Source organism: Ischnura elegans, chromosome 1, assembly GCF_921293095.1.
Source record: "Ischnura elegans chromosome 1, ioIscEleg1.1, whole genome shotgun sequence".
In the NCBI taxonomy this organism is placed as follows: Eukaryota; Metazoa; Arthropoda; class Insecta; order Odonata; family Coenagrionidae; genus Ischnura; species Ischnura elegans.
Genome location: NC_060246.1, coordinates 4,258,627 through 4,268,253, shown reverse-complemented (window position 1 = coordinate 4,268,253; position 9,627 = coordinate 4,258,627).

The following is a 9,627-nucleotide window of genomic DNA, read 5'->3' as shown; positions in this document are numbered from 1 at the left end:
TTTTTCCGCCTGTTATCCTACTCTCTGTCGCTTTATAATGAGATCGTTAGATGGTTCCATTTTGACGCTACGAATGTGTCCAATTAACCTCGCCTTTAGACGCGAGCGTTGATATCATCGTGAGCTTCTTTCGTAATTTTGACTTGTGACGAACACCAGTGTTGATCCTCACACTATTAAATCCCTGAAAATACTTCGGGAAATTCTGCATCTTATATTTCTTCCACTAAGCCCCTTCTGTCCTAAAATACCTTTCAGGTTCGCAAACTGCTTGACTTTCTGTATTTTGCGCCCTTCAATCGGCATAATAAAAGTCTTACTCCTGGAGAAACTAATCAATTCTGTCATCTAATATTTTATCGTCATCCTGTATCTCTCTCAATTAATTAAATTTGATGCCACGAGAAGAAAAACCGCGGAGATTAGGTACCTCCCGAGAATCGAGGCCTGTTTTAGCCAATGGCATGGGGATATACGCCGATATACTAATTAAGAACGAAATTTTCTTATCTTCGATTAGATTAACCCTTCTGTCTGTCCGATATCGATGACTAGAAATTAATTATCCTTGTTTAGAATGGAAACAACTTTTAACCAGTTTCCAAAGACAAACATTTTCATTTGGTTATTTTAAATACTAATTTAAATAAGAAGTAAGTCTACTTATAATTAATCACGTCTGTGACAAAATTCTTGTCTTGACTCTGAAGGATCCATTTGCAATTTTGTTGATCAGTCAAGTAATAAGTAAATGTAAAACATACAACATACCCACACAGCACACGGACACCTTTCGGACATCCGGTGATTGTCCGCCAAGTGGCCTACGGAAGGCGAATTTATGCCAGAGGATGTCCGCTTCAAGTCCGCATGTCAGTAAAAAAGGTGGCCTACGGACGTCCTGAAAGTGTCCGCTCCGGACACCTTCAGGACACGTTTAGGTTAGGATTGCATTTTGTTCGATACAAATAAATAATAGGTCCAGACAAGAATTTAAATAAATAAGGCATCAATTCCATGCACAATATTTATTTGGCTTCTTAAAATAATACAATGCAAGAAACTACATACATATTATTTAATTTTCTTCTTCCCCTGCAACCGCTCCTTGGCGTGCCTTAGCCAGTTTTGGATGGCAACCTCCACATCTTTTTCAGCGGTCATGCTCTCCTGCACTGCTCCTGTAATAATGAAGTATATTAACATTTCACTGTAGCAAGAAATTGTATCTTGTACGTAACAAGCAGATTACATAAGACAGGACGCTACAGTCTTATTAGTCACATGTTTAACATTCTTAAGGTTTCAAAATTAGGAAACCTGTCCATTACAGGCTGAATACATTTTACAAACTTTTCTTGGACTTTTTCTTGTTCTTAAATAAGAAAAGATTTTGAGTAAAAACATTAATATGTTAGTAATGTATATATTATGATTAAGAACATTTTTCATAGAACAATTGTTGAACTAGATTTTAATCCCAAATATGAGAAGACTGTTGCCTGTTAGACCCTGGTGCACCATCTAGAAAAAAATTCTTTGATCCATCCTTGCCAGACAGCTTAGTAGAGGTCTCGAAAAAGATATTGGAAAAAGCATTCAAATGGAGGATAATATTTCTGAACAATTGGTCTCTGCTTGAAGATTATGACTACACTAGAGTGAATTGTGGAGGTGAAGAAAAGTGTTACATAAGCTGTAGCTAAGGAAGACTAATGCAGAAGAGCAGAATATGATATAGGAGTAATGGAAACTAGAAAATTTAAAGGAGGAAGTTTAAGTGGACTAGATCTCTTGGGATTAGTGTGAAAACAGCCACACTGATTTGGCACACAAACCACTTAGCTGCATTGGCCGAGATGCAACTTAAAAAAATAGAAACTTTGAAAAACTAGCAAAAACTTGCTGTAGTTAAGGCCATTCCATGATTTAGATCTCCGAATTCTTCCAATCTTAATAATTAAAATAGATCTTCTAATGTAGTCTGGTATCAAGGCAAAAGTGACAACCTAGCTCACTGGCAATATTCACATTTCGACAGAGACATAACAGGGGAATAGCAGCTAAGGCCTGCTGTGAGCTACTGAAATTTCTATAGCTCCTACAATAACACCTACTTCAAAACATCTTAGTTAGCTAGAGCTACTAGAAAATAGTAGCTTCTGTAGTACTGTGCAACTACCATCCCTGTTGAATAAGTTATCCCATTCTTAAGTTCTACAGGTGTTATGCATCGAACTTTTATAGAGCATGAGATCCTTTTCGACCATGTTTTTGGTAATTATACCTCCCATATGCAGAACAAAAATTGTTTTCAAATGTTTGAATTACTTGGTAGTGGAATCTGCATCTGAAAATAATACATAACAATACTATTTTCTCTACCTTTAGCATGGAAGGGTGAACCTTGTGTTACAAGATGTTTAATAATTATTTAAATTTACTTTATATGAGCTCCCTTAACAGGAGCAACTTGCCAAAAAAGTATCCAGACCAAAATTATTCCTCCTTGCCCAAACCTACATAATAATCAAACGAATACTTACACCTCTCTCTCATGCCTTGCTTTAGCATGTTCCAGCCAACTCTTCACTGTAACTTCCACACTAGAATTGGTGGCTGTATCGTCCTGGTTAAGTGCAACATCTGTAAAGAATGAAGACAAATAAGTATACAGACAATTATAAGAAGAGAGACATACAAACTTATAAATAGAGATAGGAACTAAATAAAAATACAGATGAGCTATTTTTATTCAATTCCACTACATGAAAGCTAAAGTCAGTAAATGCCTCCAGGTAAATATATCAGGTTCACGATACTCTACACCAAAATGTGTACCGATGGCTGTACGAAAAGATGCACAAGTTCTATTTTCTGGGTATAAGATTTCATGCAGCAGTTTGAGCAAATAAATGAACCATGAAACATAGCCGTAAGGTTTGTTTACACAATATATCACTTACAATTAGACCTTGCTTAGATTCATCCCGAGTTTCTTACAGTCGTCCTATAGTTTCCACTAAATTAAATGCATGGATGACTAATAGCACAGTTACTTAGTTTGTAGTTAAATTAGTTTATATTTTATTAGGTTAGCAAAGTTTGGCAGAAAAAATATATTAAACGCTATAAAAGTTACGTCGGCATTGTAATTTTTCAATCCCTTATCTTTACTGACATAATAGATCATTTATTTATTTAGGACCTAAAATTTTTAATTATTAACCTAGTTCCATCAAACAGATAAAGAGTATAAAAACTTTTTGTAAAAAGGCTAAACAATGGTGGTTATCCTATCATAACATTAATGTTATTTTTCGATGCGTGCGTAATTATACATATCGAAAGAAATCACATGGTGTAGTCCGATTTCAAAGAATTAATAATTTACGTGAAACCTATTAATCATACATGCGTGTTGCAAAATCCCCCGGTTACACGTAAGTACAATTCCTAGTTATATTTATTGCCAAGAACCATAAATACTCTACTCTACTCTAGTAATGTAAACTCTATGCCAAGAACCCTACTGGATTTGATTTAGGAACGGAACCAAACGGACCGTTTGGACTTCCAACAAATTCAGCCGTAGCCTACGCTATCAAAACAACAGGTTCTATTTTATGCGCTAGCACTTACATTATTTCCTATACGTTCTCGCGTACAGAGACTATAGTACAAGAACTTCCACTTTAAATTATATCATGTAAACAAGGAACAAAAGCGAAAATTTCACCATGAACAACGGAAAAAGACGCTACCTTTAGTTGCCAAGTAACGCTTTTACCAAGACGGTCATGTTGTTCCAAGCAGAGCCATATTTTTCCTCGAGATGTTACAGGCTGAGTTATAAGAAATATAAGGAGCATGCGGAAACACTATACTGCCCCCAGTGAACGCCAAGAAAAAATTATTTAGATGTCACGTCAAACTTACTTGGAATACAACAGCATCTTTGTAACCGCCAAACCACCATGCTGTCTCCGGTGTTCCGTTCATGTTCCTCTGTTGGAAAGGAGGAACGGAGGAATGTGGAGAACCATGGGAGAACTCCTGTATCGCGGAGTAGCGGTAGATTCAAAATTCGTTCGCCACCAAAAAAACTATAATTTCAATATAAAGTAAAGGTACGGCAGTACTTACCTTCTATTGCCTATCCTTAAATTGGACAATTACAATGTCTAATCTGGGAATGAGGCCATCGATGCCGTGATAATTTTAGGAGAATTCTTACCATTAAAAATTAAAATGAATTTAAAGCGTTATGTTTCATTAAAATACTTTCCAATCAATCGCCTCTGAGATTTTTTAATCCCTAGAGAGTAAATATTAATTAATCAATAAGTTGAAAGAGTTCATTTAACCTGTATGAATGGAATGTCCCCGAGACGGCTACGCGACGTCCTCAGGACATTGGTACATAATATAAAATTTCAGTAAAAATCGATAAATTCCATTATTCCTGTTGTTAATTTTTGTAAAAGTTGCTAAATTTGTTTAAATTTAAGTAATTTTTATAATCATGAAAGAGTACGGGTTTATTGTTCATCCAACGCTTCTCAACCGTACTACATGCGGAAATTTTTAATTTTTTGTAAGTTTCTAAAATTGTTGCTAAATTTGTTTAAACTTTAAAAATTGTTATAAATAATGTAGAGAGTCATACGTTCGTTCAATTGTTGTTGTTTAACCCGTAAGGCATGTAGAAATTTTTAACGCTCGTAAATGTTACTTAATTTGTTGCTAACTTTGTTTAAACTTAATTAATTGTTATAAACAATATAAAACTTAAAAATAGCGTACATTTGTTGTTCTTAAACTAAAGAAGCGGTAAAAATGTCAATTTTTTTTTTTTTCGTTAAATAGTTTATAATTTCCTCTGAGTCCACACTCCAACAAGAGGATTACATTTGGTTACCTAAAATAATCCTCAAAATATCTCTTCCTCCACGAAAAATTTCCTCTTCCTCGATCGGGAGGAAGTATTCTGGCTTCAGAAACGAGAGAGACCTTTTTTCTTTCTCCCTTCTCCTATACTCCCTACTCGGAGGAGGATCTCGAGACTTTCTCTCGGAGTTCCTCCTTGAGGAGGTGAGTGTTTTAAGAGGAAACCAAAACTCCCAAACCCTGCATAATGGGACACTAGCTGGACGTCCGCTGGACATCCGAGATAGGGCAGTTTGCGGACGGATGGCCAGGACAGCCGGCGGATGTCCTCTGGCTGTCCTGAAAATCCGCGGACACTGAGAGGACGCGACGGACGCGCAGCGGACGTCCTCTGGCAACGATGTGCTGTGTGGGTAGCTGTGTAACTCGCATTCCCCGTGAGGGCTCCCTTCGCTTCGCCTCTCTACTCCTTTAATTTTTTTCTGCACTTTAGTCATTAGTATTAGTTTCACTTATTTGATGCGATATTTTACGTAGATACTTTTTAAAGTCAATAAGTGCTAACGTCACTATTTTAAAAATACTTTCAATTGAAGTATAATGCGACCTTGAAGAGCCATCGATACTTGACCTTGAAGAGCCACCTGCCGAAAACTTGCCCTGAATCCCTTCACAGAGTGTAATTCGTATTCTTCTTTTTTCCTGTCATTATAAATTGATAGGCCCTTCGCTTTTCCCTTGACCTGCAGGCACAGCAAGGCAGCTATTCTTCGGACGCTAACGTAAAATAATGGTTCGTTGGTTTACTGCCCCACCTTCCATATTTACTCAGTGTTTTATTTCCCTATTTATTTTGAAATTCAAGCGAAATACAAGTAAGCACTTTTGTTTGTCAACTGCGTATTTACTCCGTACATAACGGGCCAATTCTAACGAAGATCAAAAAGCGGGCAGGTAACCCAGTAACAAGTCTAATCCGTGAAGAGGAGAGAGGCCACAAGCCGTGTACAGGCTAGTCTCTTCATCTAGCACTTGCCGCTCATGGTCTGCAAAACACCTTCCTCAGAATTCTGTTTGGGACTAGGTCACCTCCGTTTCTCTACCAGTATTCCAACGCAATCGGCATCGGTTGCCTTCACTCCCGCCTCTCAATCGCCATCAATTTTCTCGCAGATTCCGCGCGACTTGTATTGGCTTATTTTCGAGAAATCTTTAGCGGGAAATCGAATTTTACTTTTAGAGAGGCAAATATTTATTATTGATTTTTTAGCATATAAAATATTTTAAATTTGTGAAGTGCAACTAACATGAACTATAAATTAACTAAAATGAAGTATAGTCTTTAAAATACGACGATCGTCGTTGTATTTCATAGCCCAACTGCTTCATCATTACCCATTGATCTTGCCCTAGTAAGTGATGTGGCGCTAAGGGCGCTTATTCCCTTTCCCAACTGAGCAACAAAGACGCTCAGTTGGGAGTGCTGCCGTCAAGAGGCGCAAATCCTCCTCCTAAGACTCTATGTAAACACTTCTACGGAACTGGGGCCCCTCGCAAGGGCGGATCCAGTTTTTTTCCTGGAGGGAGGGGGGGGGGGGGGGGGGGACAAGGTATGGTCGTTATCCTACTCATGCCAAGAATTTTATCTTCCATAGTATTTTCTGTGAGGTTGTCATGGCTAAGTGCGTTTCCAATGAGTTTGTGTTTTCTTATTGTTTACAATGGTCTGCGTGGCATCAGTGCAGTACCTACTCACTCGTTAGATTTGTGTCGGTCTAACCATAAGCAGCCTATTACCTGATCCGCATTTCTGCAGCATTTCACTCTCGTACAAACAATCCATTCAAGGTTTTTTTCCGGAATTACACCGTGGTATAAACACTACTGTTATTATTAAAAATATTCAGTAAGACTTATTCTCTTCAGTTTTATTTTATCTGTAGCTGATAGCTTGAAGGAAGCCTGGCTCATGGATTCCGAGGCGGAATACGTACTATTTTTGAATCTCTGCCAGCACATTGTCCGTGGTTTAAAAAAGTGTCTTAGGTCCTAGTTTAAAGCGATGCATTGCTTTATCGTTAAAATTTATATTTAATTTATTTATCGGAGCTTTACCAAGATGGACGTATTTGGATTCAAATAAATAGGACTCGTTCACTCCGAGGTGACATCGAAATTTATTTTTTTAAATCGGAAAGAATTCGGAAGGAAAATATAGGTCGTGACAATAATAAAATCTTCCTCATTCATTCGTTTTCTATCTTTTTTTTATGGGAAAATATAAAGTGAGAAAACGCGAAAGTTTCCGCCCATTTTTCATGAGTTGGTGACGCCACTAGATATTGGTTTCATGTGCTCGATCTCAAAGAGCCTGTCACTTTGGAATTGCTCTCAAGAGTGTGAAAAAAAGCGAACGACGCGAAACCAAATACGGCAACCGGATACATGTTCAGAACGATCTCTTGACGTCATCAATTCATCTGCGAAGGGGCTTGAGTGTCCATTTCTCATCGCGAATAACTCGGGAAGAAGGCGAAAAATAGAAAAAGGGAAAACTATCGGTGAATTTTATTTTTCAAACTCTTCTCATAATCGAAAATTAACGAAAACTGGAGAAAGAGCCTCTTGTGGCAGAGAAAATTATGTACACTTTATACTTTCGATAGCTTTTGTTCAAAGTTTCTAGCGACTCGTCTGCTTCCAAAGAAAATTTAGTTTATCTTACTGTTTTTGCAGTTGTGGATTACTGTCTGCAAATATTTCGTTAGTGCGTGAATACATATGAGCTCAATGGGAGAAGTTATTTTATTATTACAAATTTATCATCATAATTTTATTTCTATTGGATTTAATGATTATTGCGTCTGCATTTACTGCGTACTTGATTTTTACTGGTGGTTAGTATTTTACGTATTTTAATACATTCGTAATTAATAACTGCGGTGGACTATAAGTGTGAAACGTACGTGCGATGCTCAGGAGAGATCTAGTCCCAGTTTCGGAATATTTTGATCTAAATATTTTTCCAGTTCGTTCAATCGTTTTTATTTATCGAATAAATCGTTTCCTCGTTATAGTTACTCGTCGTAAACTTCGCTGAAATTGATTTACATATTTATTTTAATGGTAATGTGTCATATGAAAGTTATACATTGGGAAATGGTTGACCAATCCTCCTCATGAATGAACAAATATTTTAACATATTGTATTGAACAAATATTTTAACGTATTGGGATTTTCAGAAGAGGATACATCGCGTCGGTTAATTTGTTTAAATTATTGTTGGTTTTACTTATTTTGATAGAATTAATTTACTGTGATATTGACTCGTTTTTATTTGCTGTATGGTTAGACAAGGAAAGTTATCCGGGTATATTATCAAATGTTAGTTCTTCTATTACTCAACATGGCGATCCCTCCCATCGCTAATTTACCTTATTCATGCCTTTCTTCGGTAAATACAATACTGTAGTGTTTCCTGCAGAACAAATTTGAATTATTATGCGTTACTTTATAGCATTTGAAATTTATTAGATCAGCGTCGAAAACCCCTCCCGTTTTATGTGGTCCAAACTTATTTCAAGTCATGAAATGAAGATTGGTTTAGATGATGGTAATTAATATCTTAATGCTCACAAAGTGCAAAGGGAAATACTTGGATATTTTAATTTTTAGTACTAGACTAGTATGTGATTTTTCAGCGTACGCTTTATATAGTGAGCTTCCCTCATAATTAAGCCTGGCAACGTCTTATTTACACCTTTGTGGAGTGTAGAAATGGAAACCGATTAACATATTCGCAATAGTAAAATGGCAACGTCAGGGTGGTGTCAGTCTTAAACCAGCAGGTTAAATCGAAGCCATTTTTACCAACCAGTCACCGTCAAGTTACCCCTCTTTTGAAAATTGATATCCTTTAAAATATAGCCATTCTTAGTTAATTTTATTCTACCATTGCCCTATTCTTAACTTAAATTATTACCATTAAGAAAATATAAAAAATTATAATTTTTTGTATGTATGTATATGTAAAAATTATTACCATTAAGAAATAAATAAATAAATTGCCGCGAATTTTACGACCAGTAGAACTGTAAATACATAAATAAATAAAAAAAAAGGTTGAACGAACAGAAAAAAATAAATCATAATATGATCTTTCTCTCTCACTCTCGTTACCTCTTAGGCAGCGCACGTTGCCACCGCAGTTCTTAATGGTGGTAGTCTAACAGAATAACGTATAATAAAAAGCACCAGTGAAAACCAGGGCGAGTGCAAAGTTTTAAGAGCTGAAAAATGTTTTCATATTATGAGAAAATCTTAATATTTCTATTAGATATAAGGTGGTATATCAATTGAGATCATATGAACTTCGAGCTTCCCCGTTTGCATTTGTTTATTTTCTGTATATCTCGAGTAATCTCCGATTTAAATTAACGTCTTGAATAAATTTTGAAATAAGATTATGTTGTTGCTATGATTGTTGCTTACAGATTTCTTTGTTATCTCTTATTTCTGTACCATCCTTTCCAATTTCCGTTTCTAAAATTTTACGTGTTCAGGACGTATTTTTGGCTATGGCAACATGACTAGCATAAGGTTTTGCCTTTTAAACAGTCATGGTTTTAAGTTATTGCTCTTCATTTTACCATTGAGCTAATCGTTGAAATACAGATATAAGTTTGTTTATATAAGTGATAAATACAGATATGTTTAACTAGTAAGGTAACTACTAC